This window comes from Peromyscus californicus, unplaced genomic scaffold (assembly GCF_007827085.1).
Source record: "Peromyscus californicus insignis strain IS unplaced genomic scaffold, ASM782708v3 Scaffold_12__1_contigs__length_115047231, whole genome shotgun sequence".
Lineage (NCBI taxonomy): Eukaryota > Metazoa > Chordata > Mammalia > Rodentia > Cricetidae > Peromyscus > Peromyscus californicus.
In genome coordinates, this window is record NW_026294413.1 from 53187360 (window position 1) to 53209851 (window position 22492).

General features: G+C 40.1%; 1 protein-coding gene and 1 pseudogene across 2 annotated transcripts in view; both read left to right on the forward strand.

Annotated features, from left to right (window-relative positions):
* Xpo7 (exportin 7) overlaps positions 1–22492 on the forward strand; it is a 100195-nt gene that overhangs the window by 24534 nt on the left and 53169 nt on the right. The gene's annotated exons all lie outside the window — the stretch shown is intronic.
* On the forward strand, positions 17094–17217 carry LOC128108084 (uncharacterized; annotated as a pseudogene).

Here is a 22492-nt window from a genome sequence, read left to right on the forward strand (position 1 = left end):
AAAAAAAAAAAAGAAAACAAACAGACTTCTAACAGATAATAATATAATAAGATTAAAGAAAAACTCACATGTTGGAGTTTGACAAGACAAACAGAAGGAGAAGAGACCAAGAAAAGGAACAAGAATTAGAGACCCACTCAATTGCACACACTCAAAACACTAAACTAGAAGCCATAATATACACACAGAGGACCTGGTGCAGACCCGTGCAGGCTCTGTGCATGCTACTTCAGTCTCTGGGAGTTCATAAGAGCTTTGATCATGTTGATTTAGAAGACTGTGTTTTCTTGTTATCTCTGGCTCTTATACTCTTTCCACCTATACACTCTTTCTACCTCTTCTTGCATAGGGTTCCCTGCACCCTGGGGGGAGGGGGGTGATGGAGACATTCCATTTAGGGCTGAGTGTTCCAAGGTCTTTCACACTGCATAATATCTGGCTGTGGTCTCTGTATTTGTTCCTAACTGCTGCTGAAGGAAGCTTCTCTGATAGCTGAGCAAGGCACTGATCTATGAATATAGCAGAATGTCATTAGGAGTCATTTTATTGCTAGGTTTGTTTTTGGGGTTTGGTGTTGGTTTTTTTGTTTGTTTTGTGTGTGTTTATGTGTGTGTTGTTGTTTTGTTTGTTTTGTGTGTGTGTATGTGTGTGTGTTAAAACAGAAATATTTGGTTTTACCTTAGGTCCTTGGGCTACCTAGTCTCTGGTTCTTGGTCACCTATGGGTTTCATCTCGTGGAGTGGGCCTTAAGTCACATCAGATAGATTTTGGTTGGTTACTCCCACAAGGTTTGTGCCACCATCATCCTGCCTTATCTTGCAGGCAGGACAGCACTGTAAATCAGAGGGTTTATGGGTGGCTTGGTGTTTACATTTCTCCTCTGGTAGTGTGCAAAGTACCTTCCTGTACTAAAAACATTAGAACGTGGGTTAAGTAGGTATGTCTTCAGAGCAATGGAGATTGACGTCAGATTGTGGAGAGCAACCTATAGTCTTGGCAACAGTAGATTCCCTTTGGCCAACAACTCAATTAGGTGTAACCCAAACCCAGAACTGGAAGCTTCATTGGTGACAAGAGATGGCCAGTTGGGACTCTGCCTCCCCCATTATTTGGTGATTTCATTTAAATTGCCTTTATATCTATATTTTTTTAGGAAGCTTCTACTATATTAGGTTTCAATACTACCCCTCAAAGATCCTTAATTTTAACTGTGTCTCCCCATATTCCTTCCCTCATTCCCCTCTCCACTTCCCCTCCCCACTTGATCCTCCTATTCCACCCACCCCCATCCACCTGTAACTAACTATTCTGTTTCCCTTTCCTAAGGAGATCTAGCTGTACCCCATAGGCCCTTACTCAGTGCCTAACTTCTGGTTCTATGGTTTGTAGCTTAGTTATCATTGACTTACCAGTTAAAATCTACATATAAGTAAATAAATAACCTTAAATGTCCTTCTAGGTCTGGGATACCTCACTCAAGATGATTTTTTTTTTTCTAGTTCCATCCATTTACCTGTGAATTTCATGATTTCATTTTTTTGTTGTTTTTGTTTTGTTTTTGTTTTTTGTTTTTCGAGACAGGGTTTCTCTGTGTAGCTTTGCGCCTTTCCTGGAACTCACTTGGTAGCCCAGGCTTGCCTCGAACTCACAGAGATCTGTCTGGCTCTGCCTCCCGAGTGCTGGGATTAAAGGCGTGCACCACCACCGCCCAGCCTGGTTTCATTTTTTTAATGGCTGAGTAATACTCCATTTGTGTAAATGTACCATATTTTCTTTACCATTCTTCTGTTGAGGGACATCTAGGTTGTTTTCAATTTTGGGCTGTCATAGAGCAGCAATGAACGTGGTTGAGCAAGTGTCTCTGTGGTAGAATGAAGCATCCTTTGGTGGTATCTCTGGATCTTGAAGTAAATCAATTCCCAGCTTCCTGAGGAACCATCACACTGATTACCATAGTGGCTGTACAAGTTTGCACTCCCACCAGCAACGGATGAGTGGTCCCCATATTCCACATCCCCACCAGCATGAGCTATCACTTGTTTTATTGATCTTAGTCATTCTGACAGATGTAAGATGAAATTTCAAAGTAGTTTTGATTTGAATTTACCTGGTGGGTAAGGATGTTGAACATTTCTTTAAGAGTTTTCGGCCATTTGAGTTTCCTCTTTTGAGAATTCTGTTTAGATCTGTACCCCACTTTTTAATTGGATTATTTGTCTCCTTGATAAACCTAGTTTTTTTAGTTCTTTATATATTATGGATATTAGTCATCTGTCAGATGTTTAGTTGGTAAAAATCTTTTCCCGTTCTATAGACTGCTGCTTTATCTGAATGATGGTGTCCTTTGCCATGCCAAAGCTTCTCAGCTTCATGGGGTCCCATTTATTGATTGTTGATCTTAGTGCCTGTGATAATGGTGTTCTGTTCAGAAAGTCTTTCCCTGTACCAATAAGTTGAAGGCTATTTCCCTCTTTCTTTTATATCAGGTTTAGTGTATCTGGTTTGTTTTGTTTTGTTTTGTTTTTTGGTTTTTTGAGACAGGGTTTCTCTGTGTAGCTTTGCGCCTTTCCTGGAACTCGCTTTGGAGACCAGGCTGGCCTCGAACTCACAGAGATCCGCCTGGCTCTGCCTCCCGAGTGCTGGGATTAAAGGCATGTGCCACCACCGCCCGGCGTGTATCTGGTTTTATGTTAAGGTCTTTTTTAAAGTGTGTGTGTCACTGTGTGGTTTTGTGTGTGTCTGTGTGAGTATGTGCAGTGAGTGCAGTTGCCTGTGAAGGCCAGAGGTATCAGATCTCCTACAGCTGAAGTTGCAGGCAGTTGTGAGATTCCTGATATGGGTGCTGAGAATTGAACTCAATTCCTCTGGAAGAGCAGTATGCGTGTGCTTCTTAACTGCTGAGCCATCTCTTCAGCTTCAATGTTGAGGTCTTTGGTCCATTTGGAGTTGAGTTTTGTACAGGGTGATAAGTATGGATCTATTTGGATTCTTCTACATGTAGCCATCCAGTTTTACCAGCACTGTTTGTTGAAGATGCTATCTTTTATCCAGAATGTGTTTCTGTCTTCTTTATCAAAAATCAGGTGTCCATAGGATGTGATATTTGTCTGGGTCTTCAAGTAGATTCCATTGATCTATGTTTCTGTTTTTGTACCAATACCACTATTAAATTACTATAGTTCTGTAGTGCAACTTGAAACCCAAGAGAGTGATACCTCCCACAGTTTGTTTGTTTGTTCGTTTTAATTATTTAGGATTGTTTTAGCTATCCTGGGTATTTGTGTTTCCATATGAAGCTGAAAATTGTCCTTTCAAGGTCTGTGAAGAATTATGTTGGAATTTTAAAGGGTATTGCACTAAATCTGTAGATTGCTTTTGGTAGGATGGCCTTTTTTACTATATTAATCCAAGTTGACACATGAGCTTAGGAGATCTTTCCAATTTCTGCTGTGTTCTTAAATTTCTTTCTTAAATGACTTGAAGTTTATATCATTCAAGTTTTTTACTTGCTTGTTAGAGTTATACCAAGAAATTTTACAGTTTTTGAAGCTATTGTAAAAAATCTGTTTGTATATAGGAGAGCTAATGATTTTTGTGAATTAATTTTGTACCTACCTACTTTGGTGAATGTGTTTATCAGCTGTAGAAGTTTCCAAGTGGAATTGTATGGGTCACCTATATATACTATCATATCATCTGCAAATAAGATGTTTTGACTTCTTCCTTTCCAATTTATGTCCCCTTGATCTCCTTCAGTTGTCTCATTCCTCTAGCTAAGACTTCAAGTGCTCTATTTTATAGGTATAGAAAGAGTGGACAACCTTATCTTGTTACTTGCTTTAGTGGAATTGATTTGAGTTTCTCTCCATTTTTGTTGATGCTGGCTATGGACTTTCTGTAAACTGCCTTTATTATGTTGAGCTATGTCCCTTGTATCCCTAATTTCTCCAAGGCTTTTATCATGTAAGGGTGTTAGATTGTTGTCAAAGGCCTTTTCTGCATCTAATGAAATGATTATATGGTTTTTGTCTTTCTATTTGTTTATGTTGTGGATTGCATTTATCAATTTCCATATGTTGAACCAAATTCCTGTCTCTGAGATGAAGCCTACTTGATCATGATTGAAGATCTTTTTGATGTGTTCTTGGATTCAATCTGCAAGTATTTTATTGAGAATTTTTGCATCTATGTTCATAAGGGAAGTTGTATAATCCTCTTTGTTGGGTATCAGGGTAACTGTGGCCTTGTAAAATTAATTTGGCAATGTTCCTTCTGTTTCTATTTTGTGGGATGGTTTGAGGAGTATTGGCATTAATTCTTTGAAACTCAGGTAGAATTCTTCACTAAAATCATCAGGTCCTGAGCTTGTTTCAGTTGGGAGATTTTTAAAAACTACTTCTATTTCATTGATTTTAGCACCGAGTTTGATTATTTCTTGCCTTCCACTACTTTTGGGTGTTGTTTCCTATTTTTGTTCTAGAGATTTTAGGTGTGCTGTTATGTTACTAGTATGAGATCTAGCTCCCCCCCCCCTTTTTTTTAATGTAGGTGCTTAGTGCTATGAACTTGCCCCTGAGAACTACCTTCATTATGTCCTATAAGTTTGGGTATGTTGTTTATTCATTTTCATTCAGTTCTAGAAAGTCTTTAATTTCTGTCTTGACCCATTTTTCATTCAGTAGTCTGTTGTTTAGTTTCTGTGAGTTTGTAAGCTTTCTGTTTCTATCGTTGAAATCTAGCTATTTGTCAAATATTAAAAATCTGTGGTCCAACAGGTTGCAGGGTATTATTTCAATTTTCTTGTGTCTGTTGAGTATTGCTTTGTGTCCAAGTATGTAGTCAGTTTTGGAGAAAGTTCCATAAGGTTCTGAGAAGAAAGTATATTTTTTGGCCGGGCAGCAGTAGCACACGCCTTTAATCCCAGCACTCGGGGAGGCAGAGGCAGGCGAATCTCTGAGTTCGAGGTCAGCCTGGGCTACAGAGTGAGTTCCAGGAAAGGCTCCAGAACTACACAGAGAAACCCTGTCTCGAAAAACAAAACAAAACAAAAGTATATTCTTTTGTGTTTGGGTAAAATGTTCTGTATATGTTAGGTCTATTTGGTTTACAGCATCAGGTTAGCTCCAGCATTTCTCTGTTTAGATTTTGTCTGTCTGACCTGTCTATGGGCGAGATTGCGGTACTAAAGTCTCCAATATGGGCCAGGCAGTGGTGGCGCCCACCTTTAATCCCAGCATTCAGGAGGCAGAGGCAGGTGAATCTCTGTGAATTTGAGGCTAGCCTGAGCTACAGAGCAAGCTCCAGGACAGGTTCTAAAGCTACAGAAAAAAAAAAAAAAAAAAAAAAAACCTGTCTCGAAAAACCAAAATATAAAATAAAGCCTCCCAATGTGTGATTTAAACTGTAGTAGTGTTTCTTTTATACAATTGTGTGTCCTTGTGTTTGGTGCATAGGTATTAAGAATTGCAGTGTCCTCTCAGTGGGTTTTTCCTTTGAGTATGTAGTGTCCTTTTCTGTCTCTTCTGATTTGTTTTGGCTTGAAGTCTATTTTGTCAAATATTAAAATGTCTGTACCAGCTTGCTTCTTAAGTACATTTGTTTAGAATATCTTTTTCCATCCTTTTGCTCTGAGGTGATGTCTATCCCTTAAGTTAAGGTGTGTTTCTTGGATGCAGCAGAAGGATGGATCCTGTTTTTGCATCCATTCTGTTAGTCTGTGTCTTCTTATTAGGGAATTGAGAACATTGATGTTGAGAGATATCAGTGAGCAGTGATTGTTGTTTCCTGTTATTTCCTTTTGTGGTTGTGGGTGTAGGTGTGGGGCAGGGTGCACACGCACTTGCTTCTCTTCTTTTTATATGCTAGTCTGGGATTATCTATTCCTTGTGTTTTTTGATTAGTTAACCTCTCTAGATTGGAGTTTTCTTTCTAGTGCAATGGTTCCTAACCTTCCTAATACTGTGATCCTTTAATACAGTTCCTCATGCTGTGGTGACTCCCACCCATAAAATTACTTTTGTTGCTACTTTTTGTTTGTTTGTTTGTTTGTTTAGTTTTTTGAGACAGGGTTTCTCTGTGCAGCTTTGGCGCCTTTCCTGGAACTCACTTGGTAGCCCAGACTGGCCTCGAACTCACAGAGATCCGCCTGGCTCTGCCTCCCAAGTGCTGAGATTAAAGGCCTGCGCCGCCGCCGCTGCCGCCACCACCACCACCACCACCACCACCACCACCACCACCACCACCACCACCCCACCCCCGCTTGTTGCTACTTTATAACTATAATTTTGCTACTGTTATGAATCAAAATGTAAATATCTGATACACAGGATGCCTGATATGTGACCCTGTGAAAGGGCTGTTTGACACCAAGGGTCATGACCCACAGGTTAAGAATTGCTGATGCCTTCTGTAGAGCTGGATTTCTAAATAGATTCTGTTTTAATTTGTTGTTTTTTTTTTTTTTATGTAATGTCGTATTTTCTCTATTGTGCTTGAAAGTTTTGCTGGGTATGGTAGTCTGAGCTGGCATCTGTGGTCTCTTAGAGTCTAGCATATCTGTCTGGGCCCTTCTGGCATTTAGAGTCTCCATTGAGAAGTCAGGTATAATTCTAATAGGTCTCCCTTTATATGCTACTTGTTTTTTTTCCCTTATCGTTTTTAATATTTTTTGTGTTCACACATAAATGTACACATTTAGTGTTTTGATTTTTGTGTACCAAGGGGACTTTCTTTTCTGGTTCAGTCTATTTGATATTCTTTATGCTTCTTGTAACCTGATAGACATCTCCTTTAGGTTAGGGAAATTTTCTTCTATGGTTTTGTTGAAAATGTTTTCTATGCCTTTGACCTGAGTTTCTTCTCCTTCCTGTATTCCTGATATTCTTAGATTTGGTCTTTTCATAGTGTGGTGATTTGAAAAAAAATGCCCCCCCAAAGGGAGTGGCACTCTTAGGGATGTAGCCTTGTTGGAGTAAGTGTGTCACTGTTGAGGTGGGCTTTGAGGTCTATTTTCTCATGCTTCACTACATGTGAAAGTCAGTCAACTTCCTGCTTCCTTCTGGTCAAGATGCAGCCAGCTCCATGTCTGCCTGCATGCTGCCATACTCCCTGTCATGATGATGGACTGAACCTCTGAAACTGTAAGCCACCTCCTCAATTAAATGTTTTCTTTGTAAGAGTTGCCGTGGTCATGGTGTCTCTTCACAGCAGTAAAAACCCTAAGACACATTTTCCAGATTTCCTGGATGTTTTGTACCAGGAGTTTTTTAGACTTAGCATTATCTTTGACTGAGGTACCCATTTCTTCTATTGTGTCTTCAATGCCTGAGAGTTTTCCATCTCGTTATTCTGTTGATGAGACTTGTCTCTGTGGTTCCTGTTTGAATTCCTAAATTTTTCATTTTCAGATTTTCCTCAGTTTGGGTTTTCCTTATTGATTCTATTTCCACTTTTAAGGCTTGAACAGTTTGATTCATTTCCTTCCACTGTTTGTGTTTTCATAGATTTCTTTAATGGATTGTTTATTTCCTCTTTAAGGACCTCTATCATATTCAGAAAGGCTGTTCTGAGGTCTTTGTCTTGTGCTTCAGCCATGTTGGAATACTCAGGGCCTGCTGGAGTGTGGTTACCTGGCTCTTGTGGAGACATGTTGTCCTGGCTGTTATTACTGTGTTTTCACACTGGCATCTATGCATCTGGGTTTGGGGTGATTGTAATTCTAGGAGCTGATGTCTGGTCTTTTCTTTGTTGGGTTGGTGTTTTATTCCTTGGCTTTTGTTTCCTCTCTGGTTTTTTAGGGGAGTGTGGTGTCTGTGTGTTGCCTGGTAGGAAGTACTTCAAGGATCCTGATGGGTGTGGCTTCTAAATACTCCGGTAAAAATATGTTTCTGAGTAGTAAGAGCTGACACTTAGGAAAGGGGATGGACTGGGTAGGGCTGAGGGATCCACAGAGGCAAGGATAGCTGAGTGTTCCACCAGGATCTGCTTAGTCTCTTGGGAATGGGGGCAGAGAGTGAGGAGAGGCCACAGGAGAACATCTGCTGCAGAGCTGGCAATGATCCTAGGGGATTGGACTTGAAGCAGTAGAGGGAGAGGTGAAGATTTGCAGTTAGCCTACCTGGTTTCCTGCCAGTGTGGCCTGCGAGTTCCCAGGGAGTGCCTGCTAGAGTTGAGGTCTGGGATAAAGCTATGAGTTGGGGGAGTTAGGAGGAAAAGATCTGTGTGATCCCCTGAAGATTTGGGGAGGGGTGACTGTTTTAGTCACTGTTCTATTGCTGTGAAAAGACACCATGATGAAGGCAACTGTTATAAAAGAAAGCCTTTAATTGGGACTTGCTTACAGTTTCAAATGTTTAGTCCATTATCATCATGGCAGGAAACATGGTGACAGGCAGGCAGGCACTGGAGCAATGGCTAAGAGCTGCATCCTGATCCATAGGCAGAGACACAGAATTGAGCCTGGCATGGGCCTTTGTAACCTCAAAGCCCACCCCAGTGATACACTTCCTCTAACAAGGCCAACCTACTCCAACAAGGCCATGCCTCCTAATCCTTCTCAAGTAGTGCCACTCCTGATGACTAGGCATTCAAATATATGAGCCTAAGGGGCGCGGGGGAGGCGGGGTTTTTATTCAACCCACCACAGTGGCCACAGCTGGTGGTCTGCTGCAGAGCTGGGGATGAGACTAGGGGATCAGATTTGGAGGCGCTGAGGGAGGGGTGAAGATCTGCAGTTAGCCTACCTGATTCCCTGGTCAGAGTACTCATTTAGGCATTTTTGAGAACATAATTAGGAAACACATTTCATCTAAGTTTATTATCTAAACATTTGAGTCAAAGTTCATAAATTCTTAATACTTTAAAAGCATAATAAAATAATTGGTTATCTTCAAGCAAGGTAGGAAATCAATGTATTGTCTTGAAAGTTGGCAAGGAAAAGAATTGAGATGGGCCAGGAAAGATTGCTCAGTGAGTTTAGAAGAATGTACAGTGAGTATTCTCTCCTTGGAGCTCCTCCCACTCTTGGGAGTTCTTTCTTTTTCTTAATCTACCTTTACTCTGATCCAAAAATAAAGGTGGGGTGGTTTGCAGAGGGTTTGGTTCTCAGCGCCCATATGGTTCCCAGGGATCCAACACACTGTTGTGGACTCCGAGGGCACCTGCACCGTGTGTACATATACACACACATATACACATAATTAAAACTTAGAGAATTGAGGTTTACCCAGGCCAGAGAGGTAGCTCATCAGGTTAAAACATTTGCTACCAAATCTGATGAATCTGAGTTTGATCCTGTCTTACTTAGTTAGGGTTTTTATTGCTGTGAAGAAACATCATGACCATAGCAACTCTTTAAAAAAACAATTTTTAATTGAGGTGGTGGCTTACAGTTTCAGAGCTTCAGTCCATTATCATCATGGCAGGAAGCGTGGCAGTGTGAAAGCAGACATGGTGCTGGCTACATCTTGATCAGAAGGCAGCAGGAAATCCACTGATTCACTGGGTGTGGCTTGAGTATATATGAGACCTCAAAGCCACCTCCACCGTAACACACTTCCTCCAACAAGATCACACATATTCCAACAAAGCCACGCCTCCTAATAGTGCCACTCCCTTTAGGAGCCATTTTCTTTCAAAGCACCACAGATCCCTAGGCCCCACATGGTGGAAAAAGAGAACTGACTCCTACAAGTTGCCCTCTGACCTTCACACACTGCAGTGAACCAGCTAACTGATAATGAAAAACAAAGCTGGGATTGATGGTTTACATCGATATAATCTGAGTACTGCAGAGACAGGCTGAGTTCAAGTGTGTGTGTGTGTGTGTGTGTGTGTGTGTGTGTGTGTGTGTGTGTGTGTGTGTGTGTGTGTGTGTGTGTGTGTGTTGCGGGAGGGGGAATTGTTAGTTTTGAGACTGGCTCAGTATATATTATAGCCCAGACTGCCTTAAGCTCTCACCTACCTCAGCCTCCTGAGTGTTTCAGTTTTTGTAAATTTCTTTAAAATTTGGCTTTATAGAATACAGCTGGATTTTCATGTTTACTTCCATATTTAGCCTATGATGATGATATATTATGTTGAATACAGTGTCTGAACAAAATCTAGTCTAACACAAATATTGTAGTGGAAAGGGAAGAGTTTGAGATTGTTGTGGGTATTCTGCAAATGGTAGTTTTGTGAAAGTTAGTTGCATTGTGTAATCTAATCTTTTCTGAACATTCCTTCCTCTGGTAAGTGAAAACCCATTGGTCTGCAGAAATACTTTATAATTCTCATATTGTCACATGCAGTGTCTTTAGATATCAGTGTTTTTATTGCACATACTTATTGTGTGCATGCCAGAAAGTAATGTGTGGGAGTGGGTTCTCTCTCTCCACCTCAGGTGGAGAACTCAGGTCATCAGACTCAATAGCAAGTGTCTTCACCTGCTGAGTCATCTCTCTGGTCCTCACAGTTGAGACTTAATAACAGTAAGTTTTCACCATCAAGCACAATCTCAAGTAAAACTAACTAAGTTTTTGTTTTGCTTTAAAGGAGTGGATGGCAGCCAAGAATTCAAAGCTGCCCATATGTTTGGAAGTCACTGTCGTTGTGGTTTGTGCTAAAGTACCATTGGATTTGCCTGCCATTGCTTTAATGCCCTTGCCGTACCATTTGTGCACGCATCAATACAGAAAAAAAGATACAAAGGATTTAGTGCCATTGTGAACAATAGCTTGGGTCTTACAGACCTCTTGGAAGTTTCAGGAAACTCCAGGAGTCCATGAACCATGTTTTTAAGAACTATAAACCGGAGAATTTTATATATTCTCTCTGGCTGATATATTCACCACTCTTCTTGGTTATATTTTGAGAAAAAGAAAATTGAAAATAACCTGGTTTTTTTTTGGTTTTTTTTTTTTTTTTTTTTTTTTTTTTTTTGGTTTTTTGAGACAGGGTTTCTCTGTGTAGCTTTGCGCCTTTCCTGGAACTCGCTTTGGAGACCAGGCTGGCCTCGAACTCACAGAGATCCGCCTGGCTCTGCCTCCCAAGTGCTGGGATTAAAGGCGTGCGCCACCACCGCCCGGCGAAAATAACCTGTTTTTAAGGAACTGGCACACACTGGCTTTCCCTGGCTCATCTGGAATTAAGAACTTGATATTTTATGGCTGTTCCTTAAATGAAATATTTAGGGCTGTAGTGTTAGCGTGATTGACAGTGTTTCAAAACACTCTACTTCACATCATCTGAGAGACATAGAAGCCCTTTACTCTTTGGATTGCTGTAGCTGAGCACATTTCTTTCACAAGCGTATGTTTGCTGTAGTACATATGTTTAAAGAAAAAAAATGTAAGGATAGAAAGACAAATTTTGATAGTACTAAGAGATGAGTTATATTATCAAACACACAATATTCCTTATTTTGTTCCCTCTTGATTTGAAGATAAGGCTAAAATGAGAGGTCTCATTTTCTCCCTAAGAATCACAGACATTTAAAATCCATGCCTCTATAATAAAGGAGTCTGTACTTGGGCTTGGTGGCTCTTGCCAGTAATCCAAGCTCTTGGGAGGCTTTGGCAGAGAATTGTTGTGAGTTCAAAGCCTGGGCTACATAGTGAGTTCCTGGCAACCTCCTAACCTGCAATAAGTGAGACTCTGTATCACAAAACAAAATGACAAAAAGCACCTGTTATTGACTACATGCATATATGTGTATATAGCATTTATATGTTCAATATTATTGAATATTGTAAGTACAGTATAAACTCATTAAAGGATAAGTTAGCATTGTTATGGTGTAAAAATACCTGTTGCTGAGTTCTTGATCAGTATGATCTGAATATTCAGAAAGACTTCAAGGGGGGTTTATTTTTTTATTTTGAGGCAGACTTTCATTTTGTAGCCCAGACTCACCTCAGATTTGTCGTCATTCTGCCTCAGCTTTTGGAATGCTGGGGTTTTAAGAGTGCACAACCATATTCTTGAGATTTAAAACAAACCACTAATGTTGGTAGACAAAGAACATGTAGACATACTTTATCTGGGGGCCAGAGATGTATTTGATAAAGATGAAAATCTCAGTACCCTCAGACATTAGGCAGCTAGTTGAAACATGAAGTTTAATGTAAAGTATTTGTTGATCATTGAATGCTTCGATCAAGTGCTATATCCAAGAGTGTAAATCAACAATCAATCATTGATGTTGAGGGAAAAGTCTCTCTTCTGGCCAAAGTCTCTGATTTTCTTTTCTTTTTCTTTATTTGTGTTTTTTTATGTAAAAATGTTCATTGATAACTTAAATAAGAGTTTTCAAAATATTTACTTTATACGGAGGAGTGTTTGCCTGCATGTATGTATGTGTGCCATATGGGTGCCTTGGTGCCTGTGGAGTCCAGAAGATCCCCTGGAATTGGGTTACAGACTGTTGTGATCCATTGTGTGAGTGCTGGAAGGTCCTCAAAAGAGCAGCAAGCACTTTTAACCACTGAGCAAGCCATCTCTACAGCTCCTAGATAAGAATTTTTATTCAGTATATTTATTTTATATTTTCTATGAACTGTATATACCAAAACTGTCCTCAAAATCTAAAAAGAAAACAATGAGTTTCCTGTCCTATATGATCTCAGCAGGTACCTAAACCTACTTACTCTATTACCCCAGCAGTGATTATTATCAAATCTTTTTAAGAACACTGATATTGTTGTTATTACTGCTGCTGCTGTTTTTAGATATGTACAATCCCTTGAGGCACAGAAATGAATAGAGAAGGCCAGAGAGATGGCTCAGTGTGGTAAGAGCACTTGCTGCTCTTGTAGAAGATCCTAATTTGGTTCCCAACACCTACATTGGAATGCCCACAGCCACCTGTTAGTCTGTCTCCAGGGCATCAAACACCCTCTTCTGGACTCCAAGGCACATGAATTTACATGTGCATATAGACACATAGACATACAATTTAAAATAAGATCTTTCTTTTTAGAAATCACTCTAAGAAAGTTTTAAATTGTCGTTTTTATAAATACTAGGTTGAGACATATAAAAATAACTGTCTTTGCAGGTTAAGAGGAGTAGGCATTTTGACACTTTCATGCCATTCAACCTAACAGAAAATGAAGAATTGAGCTTTTCTGGATTTGTTTTCTTATTCATCCTCAGGAAAATAAGCCTAGGGCCATATTCAACATCCTTTCAAAAGCATCTATACCAGAATATTCCTGAATGTGTTTACACACCAGAATGCATCACAGGCACTAGTAAACTGTCACATTCTCAAACTAGTGGACATGGGATTATTTCAGTGAAAATATGTCCTGTTAAAAGGCAGTGAGAGGTTTAGTTAGTATGGGCACGGAACATATATGGTCCCATCCCTGGCTGACAATCCTCACCAGGAAAAGCTTGCTGTGCCGAGGCCCCTGGGCTTCTGTCAGTACCAAATTAACAAGCCAGGGTCCTGAAATGAGAACAGGCAAATGTTTCCACAAGTAATGTTCTAAGGTTTGCTGAACTCTGGAGAAAGCTCTGGATACATTGCTGCTTGCTTCTGTTTCACTGTTGGGTCACATCTTTTCCAAAAACCTCATAACCTTACACAGTAGTTGCAGAGCACCACAAGCCAGATTAGTTTATTATCAATTTCCACATTTATGTTAAGTGGCTTCTGGTAAGTCCAAGTCTTCATAGTAGAGCTATCTTTGCTCTTTGGCATGCAGTTGTTGCTCCAGCAACCATCAGAGACTGACCCAGACAGCCTCAGGTTCTTTGCCCACAGAGGCCACTGCATGCAGGGCTACTGTCCACTGAATAGCTTGACCCTGACAGAAACTGAGATGTGTGATGCCTCCCCATGACTGCCACTCAGAGGAAGTTGATTTTATGTGTTAATTGTTAACTGAGTAACAGAAAGAACTAGCATTTAAAAATCCATTCATTAAAAGCAGTGTGATGGGGGGGGGGAGCAGAGTTTTAAAGTGTGTGTGTGTGTGTGTGTGTGTGTTAAAGGCCAAGTGCTTAACTTTTCCCTAGTCTACCTCTAAGGTATGACAACCATCCTCTAACTCTGTCAGGAGTCAAGTGAGGTCATGTGTAGTTGGATTTTTCTTTGGGCTTCCAGCTCACAAATAAGACACAGTCTTATTATTAATTATGAAAACTCAGCCTTAGCTTAGGCTTGTCCCACTAGCTTTTTTTTTTTTTTTAATTTAACTTTATTTATGTGCATTGGTATGAAGGTGTTTGATTCCCTGGAACTGGAGTTAGAGACAGTTGTGAGCTGCCATGTGGGTCCTGGGAATTGAACCCGTGTCCTCTGGGAGAGCAGCTAGTGCTCTTAACTGCTGAGCCATCTCTCCAGCCCCATCCCCCACTAGTTCTTATAACTTAAGTTAACCTGCTTTTATTAATTTATGATTTTTTTTGCAGGGGGGCGGGGTGGTTGGTTTTTCAAGACAGGGTTTCTCTGTGTAGCTTTGGAGCCTGCCCTGGAACTTGCTTTGTAGACCAGGCTGGCCTCGAACTCATAGAGATTCGCCTGCCTCTTTAATCTATGTTTTAACATGAGACTTTTTGTTTCTTTTTTCATTCTGTATGTCCAACTCTCCATGTCTCATTGGTATCTCCTCCTACTTCCTCTCTCTGCCCGGAAGTCCCACCTATACCACCTCTCTAGCTATTGGCCATCCAGCTCTTTATTAAACCAGTCACAGCAGTATATCTTCACACGTGTACAAAGATTATTCCACAATAGTCATGCCTAGGGCAGTGATCATTGTTGACTAATTTTGTTAGGGACTTGACAACAGATACTCAGTTTATTGTAGTTTGGGAAGTCCTGGGTTTCTGAAGAAACTGTAGCTGGGTGTGAGCACTTTAATTACCAAGATGGAAAGATAAGAGTTGAAGATACAAAATCTGTCTTAGGGTCATTTTCATTTTGTTTTGTTTTGTTTTGTTTTTTCAAGACAAGGGTTTCTCTGTGCAGCCCGAGTTGTCTTGGAACTAGCTCCATAAACCAGGCTGGCCTCAAACTCAGAGATCTGCCTGTCTCTGCCTCCCATTTAAAGGCATGTACCACCACCGCCCAGCAACTAGGATTGACTAGGATCATTTCTTATTTGATTTTTTTTGTTTGGTTTTAGTTTTGTTTCATTTTGTTACTTCACAGTCATACACTAAAATATTTTTTATCTAGTTGGGCTGAATGGACCTAAAATTACCTCATTTCCTTGGATGAAATGCCTTTAATCTTACTTATTTCTAGAGTTTTAAGGATATTTCCAAAGAAACACTTGCCTGAAGATTTAATTAGCCAAGTACCATTTGTGGAAGTAATGCTTCATGCTCATAAACTACAGGAGCTAATTTCTGCTTGTCTGAGGAAAGCAGATTGTCTCCCTGTCAGACGTGTAAGATTTGGTGACGTGCCGCTGAGATGGTTAGGAAGCTTATGTCTATGTTCTGGGAACATGGCTGTTGTCTTTTCAGCTGCTACGTCAAGGCAGTTTCAGGTGGTAGTATACACGGAACGTTCCGCTGTCTTCCTCAGAGTACTGTCCTTAAGCTAACTGCTGTAAAAATCATATGTGCCTTTTATTTTGTTTTAAATGAGCATTATTACAAATCTTAAATTTATACAGAAAAGAAAACATCTATAAAGTGCCTAGCACATAGTTGGCATCTCGCAAACTAATTGTCTCCCTTTAGGTAGACTTGGTGTGCTCTCACATCCACTGAAGAGTTTGCCCATTTGACTAACCCCACTTGGCCACCAAAAGTTTGGACTCATTTTTTTTTTAAACCTCTCTCTGAGATCTGTCTTAACCATCCAAGACTGTAGCCTGTCTACCTCCCTGTGTACCCACATAAAGTCTTAGTCTTCCAGCCAGGCAGTAGTAGCACATGCTTTACAAAGGCAGGCGGATCTCTGAGTTTCGGGCCTGCCTGGTCAACAGAGTAAGTTCCAGGACAGCTAGGATTAGTTATACACAGAAACCTTGTCTCAAAAACACGGTGAGGGTAGAGGGGTGTCTTAGTCTCCCTTATGATGCTTTCTGCTTTTTATGGTGTTTATCACCCTCTCACATTTCTATAATGTGCTTCATATGTTTGGTATTATTTGTCTTCCCACACTGATGCCAATGCCAGAAAGCCAACATCTTTGTTTTGCTCACTAATATTACCAAGCATTTAGAACAGGATTTGGCACAGGCACTCATACCTGTCATTAAATGGATCCTGTTTTCCATATGATAGAAAGGGGCTTTGAAGAGATAATTTTCTGATGTCATGTGTGTAGTCCAGTGGAACTACACATAAGCCACTGCAAAGAACACTTTGAAGTCAGTGTTCATTACCCTACCATTCTGTCCATTTAGCTTAAATATCAATTCAGCCCTCAGCATTTGGTCACACTTGAAGAAAATAGCAGCCAGCCCTAGATATATGATGAGCTGGTGTGTTGCTGAGTTACTGCTGCTTTTCAGAGTATTGTGTTCTTAGTCAGTAGTTTGAGAAATCCTTTTTAAAGAATATTTATGGTACTCAAACTAACTTTATGCTCGTAACAATAATTATATACATAATGGCTTGTATCTGATTATGAGTCGTGTGGTTATGTTGATGCTGATGCTGTCTGTCAAGATAGTGAGAATCCCTAGAAGTGCTAGAGATGCAGCAGTTCTTCACAATAGGATTGGTGACAGTCCAACCCCGTCTGGGCAGACTTAAGTAAAAATCATCCATCCCATCCTCACATTATACCCTCCTAGCATGTCATTCACCCTGTCGGTTCTCTTTATGAGAATTAGTTCAAAAAACATAATGCCAGTTTAGGAAGTAAAGAGATGGTGAATTACCTTTAGTCCTTTCCTGCAACAAGTTTATTAATGAAAATACTAGTAGGAGTGGAGAGATGGCTCAGCAGTTAAAAGTATGTACTGCTTGTAGGGGACCCAAGTTTGATTCTCAGCACCCACACTGAGCACCTCATAACTACTTGTAACTCCAGTTCCAAGTGAGCCAACAACCTCTTCTGACCTCTGTGGGTACCTGCACATACAGACAGGCAGGCACACACCCATACACATAAAAAGAAATTTTAAAGTATATTGTAGCTTCACCAATTAAGCCAACCAGGCATCTTTCTCCGTTGAGGCCTTGTGTGGTTGTGAACAGCAGCCTCCTTGGAAGTGTGTACCACATTGCCTACATGGGTTGTCCTAAGGGATCTTGGGGACAATTTTCTGGATGCTGTTGATGCCTCTGATCTCAATGCCATCTCCAGTCCATTTTTCATAGTGCCTTTGAGAAGTCCTAGGGCAGTGGCAGTGGTCAGTGTGGGTCACACTGGCCAGGTCATCATGTCTATCCACATTTCATAATACCACTGTTCAGTTTACTCCATGGGATCACCTAACTAGGGATTTCTAAGGGTGGATGTATTTTTTTTTCAATTATATAATTTAGTTTACTTTGAGCCAAATTACTATTTTCCTATATTTAAATGTAGAAGAATTTCATAGTTTCAAATATCCCACTAAAAATGAAGAAGCTGTAATGTTCTTTCACATCTTCTATAAGCAGATCTTAGCAATAAATTGATTTTGAGTTTGTGGATTTTTTTTAATTGGATATTTTTATTACCAGTCATAAAGGTGTTGAGTTGTTTGTTTGTTTGTTTGTTTTTTCTTCAGAACTGTTTGGTTTTTTCGAGACAAAGTTTCTCTGTGTAGCCTCAGCTGTTCTGGAACTCACTCTGTAGACCAGGCTGGCCTGGAATTTACAGAGGTCCACCCACCTCTGCCTCCCGAGTGCTAGGATTAAAGGTGTGTGCCACCACTGCCTGGCTGGATATTTCATTATTTTTATTACATTTACTCATTGAGGAATTACACATGTAGAAGTCCGAGGACAACTTCCAGGAGTTGGTTCTCTCCTTCCACTATGTGGTTCCCACAAATTGAACTCAGGCCATCACTACCACTGAACTATCTTACCAGCCCTGTTTCTAATTTTATTTTTATTGTTAAATTTGTTTTTATTGTACTTTTTTTTAGATTACTGAAAATTTGAGTAATAAGTGGTTTCTACATAACCTCCCATCTCCTGCCCCCCATAGTTTCCTGTTTTTTCCATTTCCACTTTGTGTTGTGCGTGTTTGGGTTTTAGCAAGGCTATAATATTATGTATTTGTCGTTAGAGAGTCATTTCACTGCTCTAAACATCCCCTGTGCTCTTTTTCATCCATCTAACCCTGAACTAATTTTTTACTTTTCCTACTCTGTCATGTTTGCCTTTCCCAGGATGTAAAATGCAGTTGTAATCATTCAGTATGTCATTTTTTTCACTTTTGTTTTGTGTGTACTTAAGTTCTTAGTGTCTTTTTGTATCCAAGTTTTGACTGTATAAATTTAAGTTACTATAAAGTTTGTGTATAAGTTTTGATGCAGACATGAGTTTTCAGTTTCGAGGGGTGTATACCAAGGAACTCAGGTGGTCTATGTTAAGAGTGTGTTTAGTTTCATAAAAACTTCAAACTGCCTTCTAAAGTGACGGTGCCAGTGCACACCCACAATAGCAGTCTTTATTGTTTACATCTTTACCAGCATCTATACTGTCAGTATTTGTGCAAGGGTAGCTCACTGCTCTTTAAATGTCAGGACCCTGGTGATATTGAAGTTAAGCTGCTTTTCACATACTTACCTGCCATCTGTATATCTGGTGAGGTGCCTATTCTGATCTTCAGGGGATTTTTGTTTAGGAAGATTTTTAGTTTGCTTTGGTTTAGGAAGTTTTGCTTATTTTGTTTGTTTTCTGTTTTTTGTTTTGTTTTGTTTTGTTAAGACAGGGTTGAACTGTAACCCAAGCTGACCTTAGACTCAGGGCAGTCCACCTGCCTCAGCCTCTTCTTCCAGTCTGTTGCTAGCCTTTTCATTCTTTTAAGCAAGTTAGATTCCCTTTGTAAGTGCATTTTTCGTAAGTCTAGAAACTAGTAAGGACTAGAAGTATAAAGAGAAGTGGGGATCCTGGCATATAGACAATTGAATCAGTCAGGGTCATCCTTGGCTACATATCTAGTCCAAAAAAGAGAGCACCCTGAGACCCTGGAGTTTCTGAAATCCTTCTTTTCTAGTCATTTCAACACAGTGAGGAGACTTGATGATTAATGACCTCAGAGACGTGTGAGCACTTCCTTTGCTCTATTGGATATAATGATTCAACTTTTACTATTTTAAAAAGATTTTGCATAAAATACTCTTAAGTTTGAATATGCAAAAATTATTAAAAGCATAGATTTAGGCTGGGTGGTGATGGCACACACCTTAATCCTAGCACTGGGGAGGCAGAGGCAGGTGGATCTGAGTTTGAGGCCAGCCTGGTCTTCAGAGCAAGTTCCAGGACAGCCAAGGCTACACAGATAAACCCTGTTTCAAACTCCCCACCCCTAAAAAAAAAGTAGATTTAAAATCATCAATGTATACTACCCAACAGCATCCCATTACAGTGTAAGTTACCTAATAACTCAAAACAAATAACTCTTGGAAAGAGTCTACCTGATGTAAAAGTTTATGTAAACATTCACACTTTGACTCCTTTAATGCCTAACCAATAGGTTATCGCTTTCTGAACTTTGAAAGTCAACTGTTTAACCATTCTTGCTACATAATAAAGATCAGTGTTAAGTTTCTTTAAAATCAGATAATATTAAGATAATATCACACTAGTTTAACTAGTTAGAGATGTGGGGTGACACTATTATCATTCTCCCTGTATAGATAGTCCTACTTATAGAAACAGTCTTTAGGAGAATGATTTGTTAGTTATGTTTTGTTGCTGTTTAGAACACTTGAAAGAAGCAACTTAAAGGAAGAAGTACTCATTTTGTCTCACAGTTTAGGAAATACATCCCATCATGTTGGAGAGGGTGTGGTGGTGGGAGAATCTCTGGGCTGTGGCAGTAGAACATGCAGTGACTGGTTCATATTTCTTGACGGCTGACTAAGAAGTAAAAGACTTCAGCCTCTGTGGCCTTACACCATGTGGGCCATGTCTAGAAGGTTCTATAACCTCCCAAACCAGTGTTTCCAGTTGGGACCAAGTGCTCAAGCACATGAGATATGGGGAACATTACACACTCAAACCATAACAAATGGTAAAATAGCAGAAAAATGTATTTGCATGTGGTTGTTTTAAACTGCAGGTTTGGACTCCCAAATAACTTAGGTGACCACATCCCTTCTTGGGGTGACCTTCCTGACTTACATACTCTTTTATCTTGCTATTTTCATAGCAGTGTATACTGTTTTGGGCTTTTAATACTGTTAGCATGGCAGAATCAAGTTTTATAAAAGACATTTGAGAGACAGCCTTAAGGTTTTTATGAAGAAGGAAGTGAAAGTGACAAAAAAAGTGGGTTTTTTTTCCTTATCATAACACCATTTATAAATCAAAAGCCAAAAAAAGTACACATAAACCTTGTGCATGTTCAAACCAACAGGTATCAGTACTAAGAGGGGGAGATAGACATGGGCTCTAACCACTAACCAAAAAGCTATCTTTAGTTGGTACCCACTGTCAAAAGAAAAATCTTTTTTGTTTTCTCCAGTGGAGTCTCACTGGGTCTTTTAACCACACCTCAGGGTAGGTGTGTCCAACCTGTGACAGGTTGCAATGTCAGAAAGTTAGAAATCCCTACATTTAGATAAAAGCTTAAAATGAGAATTCCCTGTGGTGATATTTTATTTGTGCTTTAATAAAGCTTGCCTGGAGATCAGGGGGAAAGGTCAGCCATTTTAAGTAAACAAAGTCAGGCAGCACACGCCCTTAATCCAATCACTTAACAGGCAGGGTCTCTGTGTATTCAAGGCCATACTAGGGAACAGAGCCAAGCGTGGTGACACATGCCTTTAATCCCAGTACCAACCATAGAAACCTGGAGGTCTGTACAAACAGACAGTGACAAGGAATTGAGGTAGCTGGGATAAGAGCCAATGAAGGGGCAGAAAAGCAAAGCATATAAAGGCATGGGTAGACAGGAAGTAACTCCCATTTGGAAGCTGCAGAGTTGGTGAGGTAAGGTTTGGCTGGTGGCTTTTCCTATTTCCCTGATCTCTAAGGCTTTCACCCCTATATTTGGCTCTGTGTTTTTTATTTAATAAGACCATTTAGAAATTTGTCTACATTTGGCGCCCAATGTGGGGCTCGAACCTACATGAGATTAAGAGTCTCATGCTCTACCAACTGAGGTAGCCGGGCTCTCCCTCCTCTTACATTCTGTCTCCAATTAAAGAGGACAGGATTGAGAAGTGGTCTTGATGACTGAACATGGCTTACCCCTTAAACTATTTTGCTCCCTGCAGCCAGCTCACAGTTGTCTTCTTGGGAAGACACTAAACCATCCTCTTGGTATTCTTGGCCTATCTTGAACTTCTCATGCCTGATTCCATTGTTACCTTCTTATGGGGTCCTCCTGTTTGAGTGAAGACATTCTTAAGCAGTTTCTTGAAAGGAGGAGCATGGATAAGAAATGAGTGTTACTTTACATGTCCTAAAATAACTTTGTTCAACATTCACTCTTTGCTTGAGTAGAGCCGTCTAGATTGAAGATCATTTCTTCTTCAGTTTTCTGAAGGCGCTGTTCTTTGGGCTTTTGTTGCCACTAGTGTTTTAGTGATGGCCAGAGCCATCACATTCTTGATCCTTTGTTGTTTTGTTTTGCCCTATCCCCTCCTTCAGTCAATCAATTTTCCATTCTCTTTTGAATTCGGGTCATCAAGCTTGGTGGCAGGTAGCTTGCTTTACCTGCTGAGCCATACTATTGTATCTTTTTGTCCCCAGTGCCTTTTGATGTAGCTTGCCCTTACACTGGGCACATCCAATACAGTGAACTGTTTTCAGTCTAATGTTCTTGAGTTCTGGGAAAGCTTTTTTAATTACTCTGCTGAGAATTTCTTCTTCCCCATTCTATTTTATGTCTGTAACTCCTATTACCTGGGTATTACTAAAACCTGCACTCACTACTCTTTGTCTTAACTTTGCTCTTATTTTCTATCTTAGGCTTTTTGTTCTGTTGTTTGTGCAACTTTAATTTTATTACCAACCTTCTGTCTCTGCTGTCATATTTGTATTTTCTAAGATCTCTATCACTTCAATGTTTCTTTTTCCCCAACACCCTTGTATTCCACAGATGTGGTTTTCTGTTGTTTTTAAATCTCTGGTGGGCTCATCCCTTTCCCTTTCTTCTTGTCCTTTCCTGCTTAGTTTCTTTTCTCAATTGATTCTTGTTGCTTATTTAGCTCTGCCTTCTAAGCTAAGGTTTTCTGCAGGTTGCTGATAATCCTCAATTGCTTGTTTGTAATCAAGAGGAAGAACCTACTCTGGAGCTGATGGGAGTTCTTAGGATGAGGTGGGTGAGCTTGGGCATCACAGTAGAGCTGTCTGTGTGCATTTGTTGGGTAACTACATGTCAGTGTATCTTCAATTCTCAGTATTCAAAGGTGAAATTCTTCCATACTCC